Source organism: Pongo pygmaeus, chromosome 13, assembly GCF_028885625.2.
Source record: "Pongo pygmaeus isolate AG05252 chromosome 13, NHGRI_mPonPyg2-v2.0_pri, whole genome shotgun sequence".
NCBI classification, from domain to species: domain Eukaryota; kingdom Metazoa; phylum Chordata; class Mammalia; order Primates; family Hominidae; genus Pongo; species Pongo pygmaeus.
Genome location: NC_072386.2, coordinates 41,402,133 through 41,429,892, shown reverse-complemented (window position 1 = coordinate 41,429,892; position 27,760 = coordinate 41,402,133). Strand labels below are relative to the sequence as shown.

At 42.7% G+C, this 27,760-nt stretch overlaps 1 long non-coding RNA gene across 1 annotated transcript; it reads left to right on the top strand.

Annotated features, from left to right (window-relative positions):
- Positions 1–336: 336 nt before the first annotated feature.
- Positions 337–26,226, top strand: LOC134737886 (uncharacterized). The gene is made up of 4 exons (XR_010123285.1): positions 337–481; positions 1,051–1,163; positions 7,657–7,779; positions 25,215–26,226. It is a non-coding gene; the product is annotated as an uncharacterized LOC134737886 (long non-coding RNA).
- Positions 26,227–27,760: the final 1,534 nt, after the last annotated feature.

Genomic DNA, 27,760 nt, shown 5'->3' with positions numbered 1-27,760 from the left:
AGGGCTGAATCGAATGAATTATATACTGAGAATAAAGAAAACTTAGGTAAAGCAGCATTTTGTAAGGGAACTGTTTTCTTAGCTCCCAGGTTTTGACTGCAGCTCTCAGATAATTCAGATACCTGTTTATAATAGCATTTGGAGAGATCCTTCAAATTCGGTCTTAAAAACAAAAAGAACATACTAAGAAAGAATCCACAGGAGGATTTGAACTACATATATGTTAATACATAATTAACATGGACATTATTAGATATAAAAAACTAACACAGTGGATCCCTTTAAAAAAAATTTTGGTTCTTTCCCCCTAAATCTCTTATGAAGTTATGTCTACGAGAATTGTCTTCTTTTTTTGTGGGGTGTGCTTTCTCTTAATTTAACACCCAAGTTCACAGATTACTTCCTGCCCTAGGATCTGTGGCAAATGTCACCACCTGTGACAGGGCTCTTATTTATGAACTGAAGAACATTCTCCATCTTGGTATGTATGCTAATTCAAAATCCACTCCAAGTTCCAAGCATTTATGATGACTTCTAAAAGAGATTACTTTCCTCCAGCATTCTTTGCTTACTGCCTGCTTCTAGTTACTTATTTCTCCAGGAAAGATTTACCTTTCTTTCAGCATGGCCTTACAGCTTTCTGGCTCTCTGAACATTTTCTCCCTGCTGCCTCTGTGTGTTTCATTCTCCCCTTACTGAAGATTAGAAGAGGGGATTGATATTTGTTTCAACAAATATTTATTCAATATCTACTATGTCAGTCACTGGGCTAGGTGTTGTGTGGAAGAGTAACTTACACATTTGATCAGAGTTGAAAATAAATTCTACCGCTATGCAGAAACAGACTCACCTTGATGTTTCCTGTGAAACACCATCAACACCTTCCCTGGTTACAACAGCTGACTCCTGCCTTTAATAATTTTGTGCACACAGCTGGGGGTACACAATCATTGATGGCATAGCTTTATACAAGAGAAGTGTTGAAGAGAAGTTATTGGTTTCAGTGATACTAATTATTTCCTCTAATGATCACTTCTCCTCTTCCTCTAGGCCCTCTTGCCAGAAAAGTTCTCTCTCCACAGACCAACAGGAAGTTCCCTAAGTACTATGAGACCTTGTCTCTGCCTATAGCTGGCTGCATTGGACATGGATTCCTGGCCAAGGTGAGAAAGACACAGAAACTACATTAGTTGTCTTGGGAACATGAATTGGAAAGGCAAGTATTTGTGAATGCTGAGACCTACATTTTGTGGTTTCCACAATGGCCCAAGAACAGTCCAAAAAGCCATCAGCACAGAGAGACAAAAAAGAAATTTCTTGGCTGGGCACGGTGGCCCACGCCTGTAATCCTGGCACTTTGGGAGGCTGAGGCAGGCAGATCACGAGGTCAGGACGTGGTGGCGGGTGCCTGTAGTCCCAGCTACTCAGGAGGCTGAGGCAGGAGAATGGCATGAACCCGGGAGGCGGAGCTTTCAGTGAATGGAGATAGCACCACTGCACTCCAGCCTGGGCCACAGAGCGAGACACCGTCTCAAAACAAACAAACAAACAAACAAAACACAAATTTACCTATCTTAACTAGCACTAAAAAAGTCTCTCAATTGTCAATCAAGAATTCTGAACCAAGAATCCAATGCCTTACTTCTGTTTGAGGTTTGAATTTACACTATAGATGTGGTCTAGGAATATCTGAGATGAGATATTGACATAAAAATGTGATTCTATACTATTCAGCCATAAAAAAGAATGAAATCCTGTCATTCACAGCAACATGGATGAGCCTGGGGGACATGATGTTAAGTGAAATAAGTCAGGCACAGAAAGACAAATACTGTATGTTTTCATTTGTGGGAGCTGAAAAAGTTGTGCTCATAGAAGTAAAGAGTAGAATGCTAGGATGGGGGATGAAGAGGAAAGGATGGTTACAGATACAAAATTACAGCTAGACAGAAGAATAAGTTCTAATGTTCTATAGCATTGTAGGATAACCATAGTTAATAATTTATTGTATATTTTTCAAATAGCTAGAAGAGAGGATTTTGAATGTTCTCAACACAGAGAAATGATGTGTTTGAGGTGATGAATATTCTATTTACCCTGGATTGATCATTACATATTGTACACATATATGAAAATGCCACTCTGTACCCAATAAATATGTACAATTATCACATGTCAATTAAAAATAAATACATGGATGAATAAATGTGATTCTAGGCCATGTTGCCATGCAATCATGAACCACGCACAAAACTCTCCATTAGGTCACATCCTCAACCCAGACCACACAAGATCCCCTGAATAGAGAAAGCTCCACTGAAGATGATCTCAGCTTCCAAAATTATGAAGCATATTAGGAAATGGTTTCCCATGAGAACCAGTGGATAGAATACACAGTGAGATCAGATCCCCAGGCACTTCAGATAATAAACATATTACATAAAGACTATAAGTAGGTTTAAAAATGATTCAAAGCATAAAATTAGAAATTGAAAACATAATAAATTATGACAATATATAAGGTACCATGAAAAAATAAAATAGAGATTTGAAAAAGAAACAAATGAAACTTCTAAAATAATAAATATAGTCATCAATTTTAACAGATTAGACATGGTTAAAGAAAAAAGTAGTAAACTGGAAGAGATTTAATTCCAATTCAGAATGCATCACAAAAACGTAAACATGTGAGGGAGTAACTAAAGACATGGAGGAAAGAATGAGAATAAGAGTTTAGAAGTAGAAATAGAAAATGAAGGAGAAGAAATATTCAGAGAGAAAAAAGACAGAATTTTTTTACAATGTCTAAAAGATAAATATCATGAGATTCAGGAAGTACAGTAAGTCATGAGCTGAATAAGTAAGTGTGAATTCAAACTTCAAGTCCACTATAATGAAATTGCAAAATACTGATGCCAAAAAGTTCTTAAAGCAATCAAGATTTTTGTTTATAGGAAATATAATTAGGCAGCAGATTTCTTAACAGCAACAACAGATATTAAAAGTCAAGAAGATGACATACCCAAAGCACTACGAAAAATCACTATTGGTTTGCAATTATATAGCCAGCTAAACTATTACTCAACAACACATATAAAATTAAGGTTTTGTTTGGTTTTGGTCACCAAAAATGTAAAGTAGTTGCTAAGGGATTTATTTCAAGTAGAAGAAAATTGAACTAAAAAGGAAGGGATGAGCTCTAAGAGGGGAAGTTAAATTTAAACAAGCATTGTCTATAGAAGTTAATAATATTGACAGATTTTAAGGATATAAAAGTGAAAATGAGATATTCGACAACAATAATAGATAAAATGGGTGGGAGATGTTTGGATCTCTGAAGATTGATAGGTAAGTAGAGATGACATTTTGTACTTTTCAAAGTCAAGTATGTGTCTTAAAAATGTAAGGGTAACATCTAAAACATCTGTAGGTATATACAGAAATAGAAATAAGACTGATAATTACCAAATCAGTAGAATAGGAAAAGAGGAAATAAAGAAATCGGAATCAATCCCACTAAAAGTTTGGAAAAAAGAAAGCAAAGATCATATATAGCAAAGTAAATACAAAGCTCAAATTAAGATGGCAGACATAAACCCTAAAAAAATGTTAATGAACTAAATGTATCTGTTAAAACACAGAGATTGTTAACTTGGATGAAAAAATTAAAATCTATGTGGTTTTATAAGAGAAAATTTGAGGGCAAAGAAAAGAACAAAAACAGAAAAAAAAAATAGAAAAAGACCTATCAGGCAAAAAAAAAAAAAAAAAAAAAGGTTGAATATAGTTACACTTATGCCAGACTAAAGGGCAAAATTCATGATTACTGATAAAGGTTGTTATAAAAAATGTTAACACTTTTAGTATAGATATAATATGATAGTCTCAAAACTTGAAGTCCCAAGAGGAACTGTGAAATTATAATCATAGTAGATGTTTTAACACATGTGTCTCAGGGAAGTAAAGCTGACTTTAAAAATTAGTGAGGAAGACTTTTCAACAAGTCATTTTGGGAATGATAATGACAGTTGTCGAAATAGTGCTTCTGGTTCCAGCTCAATGAGGTTCAGGGTCCTTCTTAGGCAAACTTTCCGTAGTAAACTCCTATGGGGAGGAGGGAGCAGGATTCTCTGACCTTTGCTGTCGCCTGTGCAGGACTCCCTCATGTGGCTGAGGCCCCTATTCCAGCCTTGACTCAGGGAGGGGGTGATTTTGGCATGTGAGTACTGCTGTTATGTAACTTGGCTACGATTTTTTTCCTTCTGCTTTTTAAGTTAGTGCAAGCTATTGTGGCCTCAAGATTCTTTGCACACAGCTGAGGCTGCAGAAAGTCACATGCTTTAGTTAGAATGCAGGCTAAATGGCTGTCACAAAGACATGGAAGAATACAGTGGCTCAGAGGAGGCTGATTATTTCTCCTCACGGAACAGTCTAAGTTCCCTGCAGGTCGGTAGCCCCAGGAAGGTAGGTGGCGCTGTTCCATAAACTCGTCTAGCCTCCTGTTGTGCTACTCCAGTAGCCCCTAAGGTTGTCCTCTTCCTCATTCTTACCTCTGCGTCCCGGCACATGGGAAAGGCAAGCAGCTACTTTAAAAAGATGTGACCCAGAATTTGCACACATTATTCCTACTCATGTTCCTCTCCTTGGAAATCATCACTCAGTCACATGGCCCCCCTGAGCTAGGTGGGTGTCTGGGAAATACCATCTCCAGCCAGTCAGCCATCTTCCTTGCTTGTGTGTGTATGTGTAATGGGGTGGGGGGTGGAGGTGGAGGTGTGTTCATTCTATTGCCAGAAGGAAGGAGATTGGACCGGATAACAGAAGAAAATGAGCAGTGTCTGCCACAGCATACAAGCTTATTTCTAATCATCGCCTGCTCATTACATGTGAGGGACACTGGAACCTTTCAGAATCTCAGTTTCATCATCTAGAAAACTGCACCTCACAGAGTTGTTATTAATGGCAATCAAGATGAAGGGAGGGAAGGTGAGGGCCAGCTGGGTGCCCTGTTACCCCCTCACTCCATAGTCCCTCCTCTGCATAGCACAGAGGCCCCTAGCCAGACGCCACAGGCACCGTGTTGGAGGCTGGCCAACGCTTTGCCCAGTCCTGCCTCTGTTCCTGGAGCCCCTCTTTCCTTATCTTGATCCCCCCACTTCTCCCTCCCGCACCTCCCCAGTGAAGGGATTCTGCAGATTGATGGACTGTCATCTAGAAGGTGGAGGCAGACCTCAGATTCCTGAGTTCTTGAAGGAAAGGGATTAATGAGCCCTCAGAGTTGTCTCTGGGCTGGAGCTCATCTCAGTGCCTGCTCCAGCTGGGACGGCCCACCGCAGAGAGAAAGGCAGGAGGCTGCGAAGCTTTGGTCATGCTGCCCTGTAGGTGACCTGTCAGGTTTTGTTTGTGATTGTTTGTGCCCAGTGGTGCAGGTCACACGCTGAGCTCCTCCCAGGAATTTGATTGTTTGCAGTTGTAAAGTGCAGGAGCTTGGATCTGTCCGAGCAGAGGGTTAAATCATAGAGTGTTTTACAAGAGCAGCTATAGGGAATGCCTTGTTTTCTCCTTATATGGCTATTTTTCTCAGTCCAGAATCCCAGGGTGTATTTTACGTGGTTGAAATACACAAATGGAGTAACAGTCTTAGCCAAACATGCTATGTGGCTTTAAAATTAACAAGCTTCTCTCTACTTCTGTACCCCAAACACACATTCACATGCACAGTTTCTGTTGAGACTCTGCAAAGATACTCTCTTTTTTTTCAGCCAAAAATATTTGATGGGGGTGAATTTCTACAATTCCCTTGCTTTATGCATAAGAAATATTTCTTTTGAGGAGAGGTGTTTGCATGTGGGTCAAATCTAAGCATCAAGTTCTTAATGAGCAGCTACTGTGTGTGTAGCTAACTCTAGGGTATAAAGACAGAATTGGGTGCCCAACACTAAAATATGACAAGGAAAGATGTTTAATGAAAGTTCAAGATGACACTGAGCAAAGTAGCAGAAGGCAGCACTAGGTGAGTAAGCACATGGGCTTCCTTTGCCACAGGGGCTCAGAGGAAGGAGAAATCTGTTCAGATTGGTGTGTTCAAGACAGATTTCATGGAAGAAGTGGAGGTTTCAGCTAGTCGGATTTGGCCAACTAGGTCAGTGGGAGCAGGGAGGCATTTGGGTGCAGGGAAAAGGCCTGAGAGAAAATGCAGAGGAAATAAAATGAAGAAGCTTTTAGAAGACAGCAAATAATCCGGTGTCTAGAGCAAATGGCTCATGCAGGAGAAAAGCAAGTTTAGGTGGGAAAGATAGGCTGAGGCTGGGAATGTTCTGCACAAGTCAGGCGAAGAAGCTGGGGTTTTTGTTTCATGGTAAATGTAAGGCAATGAAGATTTTTCAGTACTTATTTTGATCTGAACCAGGTGTCTGACTTCCAGGATTTCCAATAGTTTATATTTCTGGAATGTTATTTTTTTTTCTTTTAGCCTACGTTGGTGAATATCACTTAACCCCGAAAACTAGGATTGGATTAATTAAATATGATGTTTGGATATTGAAAATAAGAGGGCTTATCGAAATTTCCTTGTTGGTGATTTCGTAAATGAGATATAGAGTTTAATATTGAATATAGTTCTTGGCCACACCTTCTGGAACACAAATGATGAACTTAGGTTTTGCAGGGAAAAGTTGAATGACTAACTTTCATTCTTTGTGGGCACAGGAGGAAATTTTGGAGAAAAAATTTGGCATTGGATTCAGATCCAGAAACACCATATTTTGAGCAAGTTTGGATGAAAATGTGTACTTTGGGGCATTTTGGAGATAAAATCTGGCATGGGAATGATGTTCCCCAAAGCCCACTTTCTGAGTCTCATTCAATCTTCATTTTAGTTTTCTTTCAGAGATAAAGCTGAAATTATTGTGCATATTATAACTGCAAAGAAACTGCCAGGGAGTTTTAATGACTTTCCCAGACTCAGTCAGCTAGTCGTGGAGCAAGACTCTTGCGAAGCTGGTGGGATCCAGGCAGCCTCTCTGGAATAGTAAGCTGGCAGTGGGCGGGCTCCAGTGGATTAGAGCGCAGACATATAGTCAAGGAGGCAACCAAATTAGACCAGAGAGCCTTTTGCAGCCAGGCAGGTGTGAGATGGTAATAAGACAACTGGGAATGAGGCATGAAAGAGAAAGCCCTTATGAAGAGGATCGTGAGGATTCTGGCCTGAGAGAAGAGGGCCCCATCAACCTAATAGGCAGCCTCTTGAGGCCAGGTGGCAGGGAGGGCTTCTGGGCAGGACCGGCTTCAGGAAAGACTCAATGATTGAAGGCGTTTTGTTCCCCAGGGACCTTGAGGAAGTCACTTGATTTTTCTGAGCCTCAGCTTCTTCCTGTGCTAAATAAAGTGAATTATAACCCCTGAGGACAAAGTGTTAAGAGGATTAAATGAGAAGACTGGATGAAGCATCTAGCTCAGTCTCTGGGACACATTTGAGTTCAATACAGATTTTTTGAATGAGTGCCATCAAGAACTGACAAGCTAGCAATGATATGGGGACCTGTGGTTTCTCTAGGGGTGAGGGTGGTGATGGGGTTTATGTCCAGGAAAAAAAGAGAGGCTCTAAGGAAAAGTCTCTTGGAAAATAACTCTTTTTTTTGTTTTCATTTCTAATAGTTCATTAAAGAAGATGAGGGAAAATAAACACACATGTACCCGTACACCAGATAAACTGAATGCTTCCTTCTGCTGGGGACACGCTGTAGGTGAGCAAGTGCACCAAGGACAAGGCGGCCACTGGTAGGTGCCCTTTGTAGGCCTATCAAGGATCATTTGAGATGATGCTATTTTCCTGCTTTAAAATCTCCTTCTAAAATGTTTAGTGCTTGCAGTGGGGAGTGCCAGGCTTCTAGGTTGCTTGCCCAGGTATCGGGTGAGTGTTAAGCCAGGGAAGTGTGATGAGCCCAAGTCAGCATTGAAATATGCAAGGTCCAAGGATGCTGAAGCCAGAGAGGTTGGGGAAAAAAACAGATACATATGGATTCTATATAATTGTTCACTATCAGAGTACATATTATTTGCAAATGTTTATTGTAAAATCCATTGTGTAATAGAAGTCATTCTTGCCTCTGGAGAGTAAAATTTTTATTATATATTTGTGTGTTATTAATGCCATTAGTGTATCCTTGTTCTTATATCTTGGATGACTGCTGTTAATTTATTATGACTGTATGATTTGTATTAGGGAGCTACATTACCAACATTTATTTGGGGTGTTGAAAAGTTATAGATAAATTAGTTTTGTAAGAAAACAGAATCTTGGGGATGAGTACTGAAGCATGTAGAACCAGGCCAGTTATGAAGCAGATTTTGTAAAACCATTCTCAGAAATAAAAATGTATCCAAAAGCCCCACCACAATATTTGTTTTCCATGGTTCTTTTACACCTGCATGAAGTGGGCTCAGCACCAAAAGGGCCACATTTACCTGTGCCCCTTCAAAGACCAAAGGGAATCCTTTTGAGGAGAGACTAGTAAGTCCCAATGCTGGAGGAGATCTGTGGATATCAGGTATGGCTTTGTTCCTTACTACTTCTTTCTTGGACCTTTTCCTACAATAGTGCTTGTGGAACCTAAGCTATCTATCCATCTCATAGTAAATTTGAGAGAGATTTCAAAAAATTAAAGTACTGAATCTTACTACAGGGCCCTTAGGATGAGTCAAGATCTTGTTTGGGTTTCAAAGAAAAATTCAGTGCCCTGGCATCACAGATACTTCCATTTGAGTTGCAGTTACCCTTGTTCCAGGGTCTGGAATGCATGGTTAGCATAGGCAAAGCCAGCCGAGGAGAGAGAGCTCAGCAGTCACCAGGGAAAACAGTGCCATTTATTCTGAGAATGTGCAGAAACAGCATTTGATTGGGAAGAGGCCTTCGGTCATTTATCTCTCACTTTTAAAATGATGAGATCGATGTGTCTCCCCAGTGGGCTGTCCCCCTTCTATTCAGCAACAATACACTACTTCTTTTCAAAGAGAAATATGCTTCCAATAAGGGGGAAGGGAGGCTGGGGGTGGTAGTGTAGGGGATCAAGCAACTTTCATTGAAGGATTCATTTTTGATTTAAATATTTTGTTCTAATCTCCAACTTCCTTTTTAACTTGGCAGAATGACCAAAAGAAAAACAATGTCCCTCCCTAGCCCAGTTTACAGCCTGCCAGAGCAGAGGATCCGGTTACTTCTTCCAAATTGTATACGTTGGGTTGTTTGATATACTAGGTTTTTTTTCTTTTTACATCTATTGCTCATGTACATAGGGTTTTCTTTTAATGGCTTGTCAAAGTGGACTTTGGTGAAAAACCACAGGAGAAAAAAAAAGAATGAAAAATATAGATCAAATATAGCCAGCTATTTAATTTATATATATATATATTTTGGTTCTTTGAGTATGTTGTGGAAGGAATTCTCTGCAAGTGATACATCCTGTAACTGTAGGCAGATGTAATCCCCTGGCCGTGACACAGGCAAAAATTTCCCTTCACATTGGAGACATTTGCAGCCATTTTGTTCCCTCCCACAAAGAGGAAGTGCACAGGGAGGAGGACGCTCTGGGCCTCATGCACTCCCTGCAATGCTCCAGAATTGTTTTTACAATTCCCATGATGCCCCTTGAACTCTGCCTTGGAAGGGAAAGAAGCCCAGGGTGTTGCAGCCTGGGGTTGGAATCTGGGCTGAATCTTCTCCAAAAGCCCTTTCTCTTTCTTGTTGCCAATTTGCCCCACTCCGTGCTTTGAGCTTGGCTTCAAACTCTTCTCAAGGACACATGCTGAGATTGATTCTGCCCAATCTAGTCTCTGCTCTTTTTAGCGTTACCTATAGTGTGTCCTAAGAGGTTACTGTTTGTGTTATATTCACTGGGACTTGTACCTTTGCTTTGTAAATATGTTAAAAGCATATTTTTTCCTTGTGGTGGAGAGTGCTTCTTCTAGTGGGTGTAGGAATAAATTCCACCTTACTCAGACCAGAAATAGCCCAATGCATGTCTTGTTTGTGGGTCCCCAGAAGCACATGCTGAGACAATGATTTGAGTGCAGTGGCTCAATGGGGAGGAATCCCAGGAGATCCTAGGAGAGGAGTGGAGAAATGAGACAGGGAAGGGAAGGAGGCCACCAAAGGGAGCCTCGTCAAGGTGGTGGCCGCTGTGGACAACTGGATCTTAACACAGCCCAGGAGGCTTGTCAACCTCAGCACTATTGACATTTTGATGTGATGATTCTTTGTTATGGGGGCTGTCTTGTGAATTACAGGAGGCTTACAGCAGCCCTGACCTCTACCTGCTAGGAGCTGGTAGCACTCCCTCCTTCACGGCTTATTGTCATGGGTTGTAATAATCAAGAATGTCTCCAGACATTGCCTACTACTCCCAGGGGGCAAAACTGCCCATGGTTTAGAACCACAGGAGCCATAGGAACTCTGGCCATGGGTAGTCTGGCGACCATGCTCTGAGATGGTAAAGGCCATGGTGAGCCCTGGAGTGTACACTGCATCCTCTTCTAGAGCAGCACTTGGGGAGGCTGAGGAGTAAATAGAACTGCCCATCACTCAGCAGACAGCTGCTGGGATGAGGCAGGCCTACCTAATATAAAACCAATGGAAATATTTGTTTTCAGTCACTCCTTTCTAACTCTGCAAGCTCCCATTAACCTGGTGATCTCTCATCCTTCACCCCCATAAAATCCTCTCTAAGAAAAGGTTAGATAAACCCAGTCTCTACTTCCCTGGGCTATACACATTCTCAGAGCCTGGAGAGAATTTAAGCTAAAGGAAAACAACATTTCTTGAGCCTATTAGGAAGGAGGCAATTTCCCTATGGGCTATGTCATTAATTCCTCAAATCAGCCCTGCAACAGAAGTCTTATTAACCTATTTTACACACTGGTTAGGTCACTTCTGTAGGCACAGTTATTGAGGGCAAAGTCCAGATTTGAATTCAGCTCTCCTTGCATCTAATAAAGGGCATGGATTTTCTGTGTTCACTACGGGTTGGTGAGTGTGAGGACAGAATACTTTAGAAAAAGGAATATTTTCAGTAGGCTCCAACACATGGATGGATGCTGAAGAAACCAACCGAGAAGTAAAATAGGGTCTGGAGTGTGGGAACTGAGGGTTTCAGAGGAGCAGGGTGCATTAGAGTAGGCAGTGGCTGCCAGGCTTTCTGAGGCCCAAACCAGAGACTTGGGTCCACAGAGCTGTGATTGTGTTCCACCCAGAGCACCTGCAGGGCAATCTCTTTTCTTCCCCATGCCACTGATAGTATTTTTGCAAAGTTCTGCAAAAGTTCTCAAAATAGCCAAATTCAATGGACATATTTCTCCCTCCACTAGACCTTGACATTTGACACAGTGATATGGTTTGGATCTGTGTCCCCACCCAAATCTCATCGTGAGTTGTAGCTCCCATAATTCCCACAGGTTACGGGAGGGACCTGCTGGGAGATAATTGAATCATGGGGGTGGTTTCTCCCATACTGTCCTCATGGTAGTGAATAAGTCTCATGAGATCTGATGATTTTATAAGGGGTTTCCCTTTCACTTGGCTCTCTCATTCTTGCTTGCTTGCCGCCATGTAAGATGTGCCTTTCACCTTCCACCATGATTATGAGGCCTCCCCAGCCACATGGAACTGTGAGTCCATTAAACCTCTTTTTCTTTACAAAGTACTCAGTCTTGGGTATGTCTTTATCAGCAGCGTGAGAACAGACTAATACACACAGTAAACCACTCCCTTCTGGAAATAACCTTCAGTCGTTCCCCAGGCATCTCACTCTCCTTCCCTCTCTTCGCTCTGACCATTCCCCTCAAGTCCCTGTAGCTGGGTCTTCTCCTACTGCTTGCTAGTAAGCATGGACTCTAAGGACTACAACCTTGGCGTACTTATTTCATCACTTACCACAGTTTCCCTGGGTGACCTCTTAAACTGCAGTATATTTAGTTCCTGAATTTAAGAATGGCAGCTTTCAAGTCTAATCTCCAGCTCAGACCCTTTAGGGTGGTGAGTGGGGGTGGCATTTTCATCCAAATGTCCTCTGGGTACCTTGAACTCAACATGTCCCAAACAGAACCCAGTAATCTCCCTCCAAGTGCCCTTAAATCTGCACCCTCCCTGGTCTCTTTCCAGTTGATGGTCCATTTATCTATGCAGCTGCTCAAGCCAGAAATCTGGGAGCGATCCTAACCACCTGCCTTTCACCCACCCCTGCCTAATAAGCCTCATTCTACCTCCAGCATCTCCTAGGTCTGTGTACTCTTCACTGCCTCCTGCCACTACTTTAGTACAGGTGCCTTTGGGGGTCATTCCTTGATTATCACTGTAGCCTCCAGATGGTCCCCCTGTCTCTAAAACCCTCCTAATTTTCTACCTGTGGCCATTCTATCTTAAAGATATATGAGCATCACCAAATTCTATTTGAAGGTTTTTAAAATCTCACAATTTTCAGGATGAAATCCAATAGTTTAGCCAGACACACCAAGTCCTTTGTTACCTGGGAAGTGGGTAAGAGTCAGGAGCACCTGGATCTGAATCCTCGTACCTTGGGTAAATGACTGATCCTCTCTCAATGTTTGCTTCCTCAATTGTAAAATAGGGATCAACCACAGTATTCATGTAATGTATAAAAAGCACTTTTAAGAGTGCCTGGCCCATATTAAGAGATCAATAAATATTCTTGGTCATCATCGTTGCCTGGCTTCCAGGTTGTGATGGGTGTGAGGTAAGGGGACACTCATGGAAGAGCTCTGCCTCTGCACATCCTCTCATTTCTTCATCTTTGCTTCCTCATCTGACACAGAACTGATGGCTCTCAGAGAGGTAGGGAGTGGGGACAGATGAAGGATGAACACATTGCCTGCATCGGCAAGTTGGCTCAAAGGGATGGCCCTCAGTGGAAATGCACAGGCAGAAGAAGAAGGGTTTTGAGTCAAAGCACCAAGTGACTTGTCAAGTTTTGACATTGGCTGTCAAGCTTGAGCTGCGTCCTCTGTAAGAATTCGCTACTCAGTCCCTTGAGCTTCCTTTGGAGCAAATTTAAGAGGTCTAGCGTGTTCCTAGTACCATTCTCCCTGACTGCTGAACTCGTGGGAAATGTGTAGAGCCCTTAGTTGTATACGGATGGCACTCTGCATGGCAGTGGGGCTGGATAGGAAAGGTGCAGACTGATGGGCCTCTCTCTGAGGAGGGAGCTGGCTGAGGGAGGGAGGATGGCAGGTTGCCTTGGAAGGTCCCATCTTGAAGAGTGAGCTGGAGGCACCAGGTGAAGTGGGGCCAGGCAATGCCACAGTACAAATTAGTGACCTTGGGCCCTGGTACTTCAGTAACAGTGACAACCCCCCTCAGTTTCTTTCAGGGTCCTCCTGTGCCCCTTATCTTTTAGAGATTAAGACCACAGATTTGGGGGCAAAATTTTCAGGGTTAGAACCTCAGTTCTGCCATTTAGTAGCCAGTGTAACTTTAGGTGAGTGGCTTTCTCTCTCTCTTTTTTCTTTTTTCTTTTTTTTTTTTTGAAAGTAAAGAAATGAAGAATGGCTACTCCATAGGCAGAACACCCGGCTTTAATCTCTTTATGCCTCAGCTCTCTCATCTGTAAAGTGGGGATAATATAATAGTAGCACCCACCTTACAGAGTTATTGTGGGAATTTAAATGAGTTATTAGAACAGTACCTCGTACGTGGTAAACGCTGTGGACAGGCAGTATTAACAAGGGTTTCAGGGAGGCATTTAGACCACACAATAGGCTGAGAGACAGAAGTGATGAGTTTGGTGCCAATCATAATACAGAAAGACAAAAAAAAAAAAAAAAAACCACCAAACACCATAATCTCAAATGTTGAAATCCCAAAAGATCAAAATCCCTAAAAATTACAATCTCTAAAGTCTAAAATCCTTAACATCTAAAATCCCTAATGTCTACATTTAGAAAATCACAATCCCAACAGATTAAAATCCTGAATGTTGAAATCCTGAAAGCCGAATTCTAGGGAAGGGATTAGTATATTTTCAGTTGCGTGCAGGATTACTGCATTGTGTTAGTTGCATCACATTAGGCAGAACAATTACCTTGTTATTGTCTTTATTTGGAAATGAAGTGTGGCTTACAGAGACGTGTGTGTGGGTGCCAAGTGGATGAGGGGTAGAATTCTGGACTTAATTTTAGGTGTCAGTTTGACTGAATTAAGGAATACCTAAAAACCTGGTAAAGCATTATTTTGGGTGTGTCTGTGAGGATGTTTCCAGAGATCAGTGTGTGAGTCTGAATGAATTAGGCAGGGAAGATCTGCCCTCAATGCTGGCGGGCACCGTCTAATCAGCCAGGAGCCTAAAGAGAACAAACACAGAAGGCAAATTGGTCTTTCTCTGAAGCTGGCATGGGCTTTTCTGCTGCTGCCTTGGATATCAGAACTTCAGGGTAGCCAGTCTTTGGGCTCCAGGACTTACACCAGCAGCACCCTGAGTCCTGAGGCTTTTGAGCTTGGACTGAGAGATACACCATCTGCTTTCTAGGTTCTGAGGCTTTCAAGCTTGGACAGAGCCACACTACCAGCATCCCCGGGTCTCCAGCTTGCAGATAGCCTGTCATGGGGTTTTTCAGCCTCCGTAATCATGTGAGCCAATTCCCCAATAAATCCCCTCTCATAGATCTATATCAATATCCTATTGGTTCTGTCTCTCTGGAGAACCCTGACTAATATAGATTTGATATCAGGGAAGCCAGATATTATTCTTACTGTTGTTGTTGTTTTTTGTTTGTTTGTTGACAGAGTCTCACTCTGTCACACAGGCTGGAGTGCAGTGGTGCAATCTCAGCTCACTGCAACCTCCGCCTCCCTAGTTCAAGTGATTCTCCCACCTTAGCCTCCCAAGTAGCTGGGATTACAGGTGCGTGCTACCACCCCTGGATAATTTTTGTATTTTTAGTATGGACAGGGTTTTGCTATGTTGGCCAGGCTGGTCTCGATCTCCTGACCTCTGATGATTCACCTGCCTTGGCCTCTCAAAGTGCTGGGATTACTGGCATGAGTCACCACGCCTGGCTTTCTTACTGTATTTCTTATAGCACAATGGAAGATCTGTATAATTGTTGATAAGTCAAGTGTATGAGGCTACTTAATGGTAAAGGATAAATGTTTAAAGGCTAATTATTACTGGTGCTGTGAAAGCATAAATTGCTTAATTGCAATGGCCAAGCAATAATCCAGTTTTTGAATGGACAGCATATACTTTCAAAATTTGTAGACTATAATCACTGTCCAAATACAAATACAATACTCACTGTATTTTGAAGATCTTAGAAGTAAAAATGCAGATGAACAATACAAGAACTCTCCCCTGGCAAATTATTTAATCATGTATGACTTCTGCCCCTGTGCACACAGTGCCAGTTTGCCATACTGTTTTTCACCTTCACATTATTACCAATACTAGAGGTATGAATTATGTAAACTTTAGGGAGTTCTAATTAGTTTTATGCACTTTTTTTGCAAATTTGACACCATGAAAGTGCGTTATCACAACGTTGTCTTTGTATATGAGCATTGCACATGTCCATAAAAATGTTGAAACTCCCTCAATAAACAAAGAGCTGTCCTTTTTCATCTATCTGCGTTTGTGAAAAATAAAATTTCACAAGATCTGGGCTCTTGAGCTACTGCATATGTGATAATAACCCCTCAAAGTTTTTGAATGATCTTGTCAAATGACTGAGGTTGTCCTTCCAGGTATTTCCGATGACCACAGTTATAAAGCTGATGCACACAATAACCAACCATAGTGAAGCACTTTTATACATTTCACTTTTTGACCTGTTTCTTTATGAATATGGTTCATCTGCTCATAACTTTTATACTCATGACTGTAGTTAGTATACCTGAGTGTTTATACTTGCAAAAATATATTTTATTGCCTATTTTACTGTACAAAGTGGCCTATGCAGTGTTTATCATATTTTTATATGTTTCTCAAATAGATTCCCCTTAAAGACATAAATAAATGTTTTTTAAATAACTTCTAAAATTATTGTTTTCCATAATTATATTTTCAGGATTTCAACATTCAGGATTGTGTCTTTGGGGATGATAGCCCAAGCTCTGCTGGGTTCTCCTCTCATCCGTGTCTCTAATGATTCATGTCACTTAGTCCCTCTGACCTCAGTTTCCTTATCTAAAAGAGTGTCTGGACAATGTGTTTCCATAGCAAGCAGTCCCCAGCCCTTGGTTTTGCCCCCTGTGCTGGGAGGAGTCCCAGGCTATCCTCTCTCTCCCTGACTGCTGCCCCCATCCTCTGGTCACCAAGGCCTGGGTAAGTTCTCTCTGATTCTGTTTTTAGAGAGCTATCTCTCTGGGTTCTACTTGCCAGCCCCCTCCTTGACCGTTGTGGCCCAAACACTCCCTGCTGTGGCCAGCTTTGAGGTACGACCCATCCTTTGTTGTTTTCCTAAACCCAGTCCACACCATTGAAAAACAAATTCCTTTATTAAACTTCCCTTGCTACCCAGCACGAGTGCACCATGATGGATCTGGAATCAAACCCCAGTAATTCGAATCCAGAGTTCTTAACCCCTACACTGTCCTCATCATCTCAGGATGCAAGTGACATCACATCTCCTTAGTTTTCTAACTGAACTGATTTGAGCCCCCTGTATTAGTCTGTTCTCGTACTGCTAATAAAGACATATCCAAGATTGGGTAATTTATAAAGGAAAGAGGATTAATGGACTCAAAGTTCCACATGGCTGGGGAGGCCTCACAGTCATGGAGGAAGTCAAATGAGGAGCAAAGTCACGTCTTACACAGTGGCAGGCAAGAGAGAGAACTCCCCTTTATAAAACCATCAGATCTTGTGAGACTTGTTCACTATCATGAGAACAGCAGGGGAAAAACCTGTCCCCATGATTCAATTACCTCCCACCAAGTCCCTCCCATGACAGGTGGGAATTACAGGAGCTACAATTCAAGATGAGATTTGGGTGGGGACACAGCCAAACCAAATCACCCCCTTTGTTTTGGGGTTGTGGACCCCATGCTTCTGTTGGAGCCTCTCCATCCTTCTGAATTATTTGTCTCAGTCCAAGTACTGGAAGGAGGGAGAGAGGGAGGCTCTGAGGAGGCCCTCTTGGTCCTGATGTGATCCCTGCTGCTGTTTCTCCAGCATGTCATCATGGGCTGTCACTGTGGAAAGCTGGCCTCACGCAGTCTGGCCTTCCTGTCTGCTGCTGCTGTGAGACTGTGGCTCATCCGGGCTGTTTTCTGTCATGAACGAGTGACAGCACTCTCAGGCCCAAGATACCCCTGGGTTACACATGTGCGGCCTCCTTTTATTCTCACAAAGCTCTTATGCCACACAAACTTCTCTTCACACTGGAAATGAGGAAACTGAGGCCTAGAAAGAGTAACTCACTGATCTGCATTATATATATTAGAACTTTCCAGCTTCTAAAATAAAATTTGCCTCCTAAACCTCCTTCCTGGTGTTAACAATATTCTTAAGAGTTAATCATGGGCCTCCCCAGCCAGGGCCCAGGGCCTTTTGTAGAGTCTGCCCTCTTTGATTTGTTCCATGATCTCAAGCTCTGAATTTGTCCCGTTTTTATCACTTTCTCTTTCTTCCCCTCTGTTCACTCCACAAACTCTGTTTCTTTCCTCCCCCAACCCACCGCCCCCCATTACACTTTGAGAAGTTGTTAAAATCCAGAGTGAGTGAGCATGTCCCATTAAAACCCTTTTTCTTTTCAAACAGAATGTGAGTCTTTCCAGATTCCCTTTTCCCATCACCCGGCTCGCCGTTCAGCGACATTTAAGCCTACTGCTGACAGACGGACTTCCGCTCTTCCCTAAGATCCTTCTCCCTGGCCAGGAATATTCTATGCATACATTGTTGCTGGAATGGTAACATTTGCAAAACCTTAACATTCCATGTCTCATATCCACAGGAATAATTCTTTTCAGAATTGTAGCTGGACAAATCCTAACCGATGGGTGTTAAGTTTCTAAGATCAAAGAATTTTTGAGCTAGAAAGCCTATTGGAGATCTACAGGCAGCTCCACTCTAGACAGATGAGGAACTTGAAACCTGCAGAGCTCAGGGGACCTGCCCGAGGTCAACCATCAGCTTGAGCGTGGACCACAGTCCAGGTCCACTGACTCTTGGGCAGCGCCCAGCACTGTTGTGATGCAACTTGCAACATTTTCCACCTCCCGGCATCATGGCAGCATCGTCTGAGTTTTTGGTGTGGGAGGGTGTCATGTACAGGGAAGGGACTGGGGGATACAGGCAAGTAAGGGCTCACAAGTCAGCCCTGCCACTTACATGCTCTGTGTCCAGTCAGGTTACTGGACCCATCCGAGCCTCAGTTTCCTGTCCTTGATGAAGGTTTGTTTGAGGATATGAGGGTGCATGGCACATAGGTCAACAAGTGATTGCCTCTTTTCTCTTGTCTCCTGCTCCTGTGCCTCTCCATAAAGCAGTCCGCTGTCAACCTGCCTCCTGAGCACGGCCCCTCTCCATCAATGGTGGCAGCAGATGCTATTTGCCACGAAGGCTGAATCATCAAAGGCTGCAGTGTGGGGCCAGAGAAAACTCCTGATGTGAGTCTGGCACCTCAAGATGGTGTCTCCCTCACTGGGGCTGCACCACTTCATTTCACAGGCTTTCTAGAGTGATGGGTTTTAAAGCACAGTTTCACAACTATTCCACTAGAAGGCTTTGGGTCCATAGATGAGTAAATCTGAACATCCCTTCTCATGGCCATGCTGCCTGTCACCTCAGTGATGCATTCAAGTTCTTGCCCCGTTAGCATTCTCCTTCTAGCCTCAGAACTGAGCCAGTCTTTGACAAAGGGAGAGGAGGCGGCCTTGGTTCCCAGAACCTGCAGCCTGGCCTGCTGATGTTCTTTCCTGCCTTCTGAGACCATCTTTCCTTTTCTTCCGGGTTCAGTGCTCCTTGTAAAAGTGGGCTCATGAGGCCATGTCTTTGAGTGCATGGAAAGATATGGTCCTTCTCTGGGGTCTGCATTTTGTAGACAGCAGCTAGACCATGGCCAGAGGGAGCGAAGGGAGTTGCCCACTCAGGGATCCTGGAAGCACACCCTGGTAACCCATTATCCTGCCCTCAAGGAACCCTCTAATTAGTAGGGGGAAAGATACATAATAAATAATTGCTACATTGTGACAGAGGCTGTCATTCAGGTGTGCACGAAGTCCAGAGATGGCACAAAGGTGTCTGCAGCTGCATGGAGTAGTCAGTGGGGCTCCCACAGGAGGTAACGTTAGAGTGAATTCTCAAGGATTCTTAGGAGGGCACCAGCTAGATGGGGAGGGAGATTTCAGGCATAGCGAGTCCCATAAGCACCTTTGTTGTTGTTGTTGTTCTCTAAAGATCCTCTCCTCTGCCTTCCCCTCTAGGACCTGGAGATTCCTTGATTAGTGGTGGTTAACTGTGACAGGCCTCCTACCTGTCTGGAATAGAGCCAGTGGGAGGATTTAACATGGAAACTGCCAGCTTCAAGGTTCAAAAAATGTATTTTTTAATGTAAAAAGCCATTTAAACATTTCCTCCAGGGAGCTGTTTGATGGAGAGAGTCCTTGCAGCTTGGGTCTTGAAAGGATCACTGCAGGTCAGAACTTCTCAGGGAAGTGTTATTGGCATGTTGGATGGGATATTCCTTAGTGGTGAGCATTTAGGACACTAGTCCTTCAGGCACTAAGGCAATGAGCATTGTTGTGACAACCCAGACACCCCCCCACCAAACACACACACATATCCAAACACGCAGGGGCCGGGGGCAGATGGAACTACCTTGGTGAGAACTTAACGTGGAGACGAAGCCCCTCGGGGCAAGAGTGGATGTAGAGAGGCCAGTTGGGAAGCTGCTGCAGTGGCCAGGTGAGAGGGGGCAGTGGCTGTCGGGCTGGTGGAGGTGGGAAGGTAGGATTTGAGGAATTTAATGATGGATGAGGCATTAGAGAAAGAGAAGGGCAAAGGAGGACCTCAGATTTTTGACCTGAGCATTTAGAAAAATGGAGATGTCATTTATGGAGATGGGGGAACTGTAGTAGGGGCAGAGATTTTTGTTATCTTTGTTCGTTTATTTGATAGGGAGATGGGGTAAAATTACATTTTAGTTTTGAGATGCCCAGAGGAGATGTTTTGGCAGATGTCTGAGTATGGAGTTCAGAGAGAGTTCAGGAGGCAGAGAGAAGTTTGGGGTCCTCTTGGTGGCTAAAGCCACAGGCTGGCTGAGCTGGGTCACTGAGGAGCCTGAGGGCAGAGCCTGTGGTCCTTGATGCTCATGTGAAGAGGAAGAGGAGACCGGTGTAGTAGGAGAAGAACCTGCTGAGGGAGGGCTCTGGAAGCTTTCTGCGAGAGTGTGCCAGGCTCTGTGTGGGGTCCTTTCATGTCCACTGCCCCCTCAGCAACGCCGCGGGGCCCTGTGAGGCTCATAGTATATTGCAGGAAGAAGGCTCTGAGAGGGCATAATCCTTCTGCGTTTAGCTTTTGGCAAATGAAATGTGTAATTTCTTGATGACTATCCTCCTTTTGCAGCATGTTGCCCTTACTTTGCATCTGCTGAACATAGCCCTAAAGTAGTGGGAGATGACACACATGTGCCTCTTCCAAGTTCAGGGGCTCAGGAAGGGAGAGGAAGCCACCAATGGTTCAAGCGGATTATTCCTGATGCTCCCAGATTCTGTGTATGTTAGGAACTATTGCAGAATGCAGTAATTTCTCTGGGCTCTTTTTAAAGCGAGCAAGTGCTATTAAATCAGAAATTTTACCTTTATTTGAATTAAGAAAAATTCAAACATGTACCCTCTATATGCCAACAATTGGGTAATAGAATATTCTGCAGCCATTATAAATTATGTTTCTGAAAAGGAGGCAACAACATGGAACAATGCTTTTATTTTAAAGCTTAACAGACTATAACATTGCATATTCAATGGATCACAACCATGTAATCTAAACGAAACAAAACAGATATTCAGGAAAAAACCCAAACATAATAAATAATCTGCTAAATTATTAATAGTGGTTTTCATTGGTGGTGGGAAAATAAGAAATTTGTATCTTTTCCCTGATTTTATATATTTTCCACATTTTTGTAATGAGTATATTCTGTATTATTTTAGAGCAGTGTTGCCCAACAGAACTTTCTACAACAATGGAACTGGTCTATATTTGTACTGTCTAATCCATAGCCACTAGCCACACATGATTACTGAGCACTTGAAATGTGATTAGTATGACTGAGAAACTGGATTTTTTAGTTGTACTAAGTAATTGTTAATTTAAATTGAAATTCGAGTAGCCACATGAGCCTAGTGACTACTATATTTGACAGAGACGTTTTTTGTTCTTTTGTTTTATTTTGTTTTGTTTTCGAGATGGAGTCTCGTTCTGTGGCCCAGGCTGGAGTGCAGCAGTGTGATCTCGGCTCACTGCAACCTCCATCTCCCAGGTTCAAGCAATCCTCCCGCTTCAGCCTCCAGAGTAGCTGGGACTACAGGGGTGCACCACCACACCTGGCTAATTTTTATATTTTTAGTAGAGACAGGGATTCACCATGTTGGCCAGGCTGGTCTCAAACTCCTGACCTCAGATGCTCTGCCTGCCTTGGTTTCCCAAAGTGCTGGGATTAGAGGTGTGAGCCACTGTGCACGGCCCTAACAGTGAAGTTTTAAAGTGTAAAAAATAATATAAGAGAAGATGAATTATATCTCATTAAAGCTGTTAAAGTAATATAAGCATTTAAAATGTGCTCAGTATATTATGTTTAAAATTTAATTGTAATGTAGAAATCAGTTTGGATTTCAAAATAGAGAATGTAGACACTGCAGAAGTATTGGAGTTTTTATTTAAATTGCTTATTTTCTAGCACAATAAAAAGCGATCCAGCATTGAGTTTTCATGCCTGAGTTCAGTTTTAGTTTAAGAAGAAACAATAACCTGGACATTATTAGGTGTTGTTCTGTAACAACTTCTGCTATTATGAATGACGTCCTTTTATATATATGTCTTGATCCTTACACGAGGAGTTCATATCATGTGAGTAATGTTTTTTGAGGTGGGAGCAAAGCTTATTAACCCCATTTTATAGATGAAAATGATAAGAACCATGAAGGTTCAGTTCCCAAAGTCACGAAACAAGAAGCAAAATCAAAGCCTCTTAGTTCTTGAAGCCCAGAAGATTTTATTATCTTTTACAATATGGAGAAAACAGTTTCTGATAAACGGTAGTGGGAAGGGAACTTCCCCAAGGAACTGAAAAGATTTCAGATGTGCTGGTTTTGGTTAAGTTCTTTCAAGGAAGTTTTTTTTGTTTGTTTGTTTTGTTTTTTTGTTAGTGCTTCATTTTGTTTTGTTTTTGGCTTCTAGAGCTATTGTAAGATCAGTCCTCAGAAGGCAGGGCACTGTGTGTCTATCCAAGGTTGCTCTTTATCTGGTAGGATCTGTACCTTTAGGCTTTCCATGGGAATGCCAAATCCAAATCCCTTGTCCCTTGTCTCTTCATGTGACCCGCCACTGGGTCCCCAGCCCCAAAGCTCCCTCCCCCTTCCTTCCCTCTGCCACACGCAGGCCCTGTTGCCGGACGGGGAGGTAGCAACCGTGATTCCACATCCAGCAATTTAGGTTTAGAGAGATTTATAAAGGTGCCAAGCTCCCCCCAGATGATATTCCTGGATCCACTCAGGCACAGTGGACACGGCATCAGAGAGATTGGCTGCAGGTTAACAGGGGCTGGGACACCTCCCTGTATGCCCTTGTCTGGGTGGCCCTGAGTGTTTGCTGTGAGCAGCAGGCAGCAGTGCAAATGAAGCACAGCACAAATGAATCTCCTGAATGTTTTCAGACCTAAAGTCTCAATCCCTTTTGGTTCAAGGTCTAGGGGAGAATTGAAGCCAGTTGTGAATTTTTTGAAAAAATAAAAATAAAAAAATAATAAATTGGTTCACTCGTCTGTCAGAGCTGCCAAGAAATATTCACACGAGGGGGACTATCCAAAAAAATGAAGAGTAGCTCTTGTCCAAGACCGATCTCTGGAACTCTCTCCCTCCCCTTGCTCAGAACCACTTCCTCTCCTCAAATCTCACTTTAAAACCTTCCTGTTTGCTTTAGCCTATGACTGACTCAGGCCCCATTCATCTTTCTTTCCTCTCTCCCCATGACCACATCCTTCCACTCTCCCCTCATCGTCCACCGTGAGAACACTCCCCTGCCTCTTTCCTCCCTCCATTTTTCAGCCCCCTTGCCTGTTACCCTGCAGTGACAGCAGGTATGCTGCAGGTATCCTTGCCGGCCTGCACGAGTCACCTCCCCGTCCAGATGTGTTTGTGAGCATGAAGGTCCTCCACACGGGGGCCTGTTCCTTTGCCTGGTTCTCAGAGGACGAGATAATGAATTTCAGTGGTACATCTGCCTAAAGAGAGACTTTGCAAGGTGTATTTCAGGAGTTACCGATTCAGAAACTGGAGAAGCAGAACACAAAGAGACCTTGTAATAGACCAGCAAAGATACCAATTCCCTGCTGTGTTTCCCTTGAGATACTTCATGTAAAGCCTGAAGGAGAGGTGGGAATAAAACACAGGCCAAACTGGAGCTGTTGTTTTGCCTCCAGAATAGAATTCTAATTGTCTCAACTGAGCTTCTTATTTCCCTCAAGTAATGAGAAACGTAAATTCCTCAGCAAAGTTCTAAGGCAGGATTGACCCTGGGAAAACAATCCCAGCGTAAGCTCAAGTGTTTGAATTCTTTTTGTTCAGGTTGTAGTCTCAATACTTTCTAACCAGTGTGGTTTCAGTTGTGTTTTCTGAACAACAGGCATGCTGTGGGTTTTCCCACAATGCATTCCTGTCCTCCCTTCCAAGATGGTGCCTTTTCCCACAAACATGGAAGCAAAATGGTCTGTTCCTGCCTCCACAGTGACCTCACTGCTGGCTCCAGAAGAAATGCTTACGGAACCAAGCACCCCAGACGGTGTCTGAGGAGCCATGTTCTTGTGTCATTTTTGACCTTATTACAATAATAACAGCTGCCATTTCCCTACCACATTATTGTTTCCAAAGCACATTTGTATTTGCTCGTGAGGTACATCAGGCAGGTGTGAATGTTTCTGTTTTACACTTAAAGGACTAAGGTTGACATGACTTGTCTAAGGTCACAGAAGTTGAGTGGTGGGGTTGGAATCCACACGAATATTCTTTAGAAACTACGGCCCAATTAGAGGCATCCCCGGGTGAGAATATGCATCCGGTGTCTGGAGAGGACTTCCACACTGTGAGTGATGTAAACAGTACCTCGAGGGGGGTTTCCAGGGGACACTGGGCTTTTTGCTTGATTTTTGATAGCAGGTCTTTTTTTTTTTTTTTTTTTTTAACACATCCGACTTATTAAAAAACTTGAAAGTGAGTGAGTCAGTATTACCCAAGCTCACCCAAACTGGTGGCAGAGTGATGGAGCTCAGAACTATGCCAGTATTTAGGCCAACCTGAGATGAAGTCTGGAGCAGTTAATTCTGCTGTGTGAAAAACAAATAATGAAAAGCATATTTTTAATAAAAACCTGGAAAAACAAATAAAAAGCAGCTGCCCAATCTCCCTTCCTTAATTTTTGAGGGAGACATAGAATGTAAATATATATGTATGTAAATTTGTATTTCATTGTGTATTAGTTTTTCTCCTTTGCAGGGTCTTCTCTCTGAAGGCTAGTGGACCTGCACTCAGATGGCAATTCAAGTCCAGTTCATGAGATCTTGGACTGTTTTGACAAATGATTTGGGGAAAGGGATAGGGAGAGAGTTGTCAGCACTGATGCTGAGACTGTGAGAGCCATTTCTGAGTGGAGGTGAGGAAAAATGGAGCGATGACCGTGAGGGTCTTTGCGTGGCGCCTCCAGACCACACCTGGGAATGGTGACTTTGGAACTGGCTGACGTGTTTATTTGGTGTGAGGTCAACTACAGCCCTGAGGGCAATAACATGATCCTCATAAAACAGACCCCCCAGGCTGGGCCTCAGCCCGCTTGCTGCCAAACAGGGGTGGTGGCCTAATAAGTGAGACATTGCTGTCAACTCTCTGTAAATGGTGGATTCATTCACTCTGTGGATGACATAGCCTGTTCTTTGCCCTTCTGTGTCAGCCCCATTGATTGCTTTTTAACCACCTTCTTGCTTTGTGCTGCTTCTTTCAGATGAAAAGGAAGGGAAAAGAGACTTGATTTCCGTGCCCACTAACCACGCCAACAGAAAGCTTTGTGAAGAAGGAAGTAAAAGCTATCGGTAGGAGTTAGAAAAAAACATTTCTAGTTATAAGAACAGCAGAAAAAGACCTGAACTTCAGAGTGGACCACAAATGAATATGAATTAATAACACAGATCTCTTTTCAAAAGCCAACACAAAATGAGGATGTGTTTTTTGTAAAAGCAGCTGTTCTTGCCACTGGGCTTATGCTTGTCATTCTTTCATGTGTCACAGCCAGACCTAGGAAATTCCCTGGAAAGTCCCCTCCATCACACACCTGCAGTTTTTCCATTTGAGTGTAATTCTGTTGGACCTTGAAAGACTTTTTGATCTTTGGGACGCTCTTATCACCAAATGTATCTTTCTGCAGGAAGAAGACAGAAGAAAGGGGTGGACTATGAGATGGGAGGCTGGGTCCCAATTTCAGTTCAACCATTACCAACCAGGTGGCTTTAGGCAAGTCTGGCCATTTCCTTTGCCTCAGTGGCTTTCTGTAAAATGGAATTCTATAAGGATGATGAAAGCGAAAACATTAGCCACTATGCTTGCTAGTGCTCAAGAAATGATTCCTTTCTGCCTGCCTGCCTCAGTTTTCCATCTGTAAACAAGGATTCAACTAGAACATCTTTGAGGTTCCTTGAGCTCTAACACTCTGTGATTGTTGGTAGCACCTTAAGAAATTTACAACGAACACTCCAGTGAGTCTTAATCTATTAGATCCCATTCAATTCTAATAGTGTTGTGATTTTGACTTTGTAGCCTAACGTTTATTTTCTCTCTTCCTGATTTTTTATTTATATATTCTATTTAATAGTGTTTGCTTTTTCAAGTTGCCACCAATTCTTTGTAGAATAAGAAAAAAGTATAACTAACTGGAGGAAAGAATGCATTAGTGGAAAGCCAAGGAATGATAACACTAATGCTAATACAATACTACTGCTAATAAAAATAACTGCCTTTATTGAACACTTACTGTGTGCAAAGAACTGTGCTAAGCACTTTATAAACATTGGGTCATTTAATTCTCACAGTAACCCCATGAAGCCATACTTTTCATCTCCGTTTTACAGATAAGGAGACTGAGTCTTAGAGATAGCAAGCAACTTGTCCATGGTAAAGCTGAGCTGCAAATTCAGGTTGGGATAACTCGGAGAAGTGGTGTGCCGGCAAACAGGCATGAAAAACCAGAACTCCAAATCCCTGGTTTGGAGCATTTTACTGATTTCCATGGTATAAACCCTCCCACTATGGCTGAATTCAAGTTACCAACAGTTTAAAATCAGCTCAAAAAGTTTTAAAAATACCTCACTGCTAGGGAATACCAGGAATTGTACAATTCACTGTCTTCATTTTAACAATCCACTCTTGCAAGCCAATCAGAGCCAACCCCAACACATCCCAGAGAGAACCTGTGTTGATGACCACTAGGCTACACTGTCTGCTTGTATCACAGGCTGGGGCTGGGGATGATAGGAAAAACAAACAAAAAAACAAAACAAACAAACAAACAAGAAAGGGGAGATGGTTATGGACAGAGAAAGTAAGGAGATTTTGCAGCAACATGGATGGAGCTGGAAACCATTATTCTAAATGAATTAATGCAGGATCAGAAAACCAAGTACTGCATGTTCTCACTCATAAGTGGGAGCTAAACACTGAGCGCACATGGACACAAAGAAGGGAACAATAGACACCAGGGACAACTTGAGGGTGGAAGCTGGGAGGAGGAAGAGGATTGAAAAACTACCTATCAGGTACTAAGTTTATTACCTGGGTGACCAAATAATCTGTATACCAAAACCCTGAGACATGCAACTTACCCATCTAACAAACCTGCCCCTGTATGCCCTGAACCTAAAAGAAATGTTGGAAAGAAAACAAAAAGAAAGTAAGGAGATGACAAATTCATTCATCCATTAATTCATTCCTGCATTCATTCACTCCACAAAGGCTTTCTGAGTACCAGCTAAGTACCTGAACTTGTGGTACACACTTCAGATATAGACGTGAGTAAGATAAGGAGCCTGGAGTGTGTTGGTGAGAGAGTGACATGCACACAAATGACTGAGCACATGATGTGTACAAGTATGTGTATGAGTCTAGGGGAACCCGATGAGGGAGGAATTAATTGTACATGGAGATCCTTGAAGGATGGAGTTCCAGGTGACACAAATTTTGCTTCCTTTCCAATTTGTGGGGGAGTTTCCCTCACTAGAGACATGTGCTCATGACATTTTGGAACTAAATAGTGAAACCAAAGATGGGGCTAGGAGAGGAAGAATGATGAGAAAGTATACTCCTTGGAGTTAGGGATGCTGTTGCATCACCCCCGTATTACCGACACCTGGTACCACAGAGTTGGCGCTCAGTGACTATTTGTTGACTTGGTGAATCACTGATGAATAATGATTTGTAAGCTCCAAAGAAGGTGGTTTGCGGAAAGGGGACCAGTGATAGTAGGAAAATGCACAATGTGAGTAGTGATTCCTAAGCATT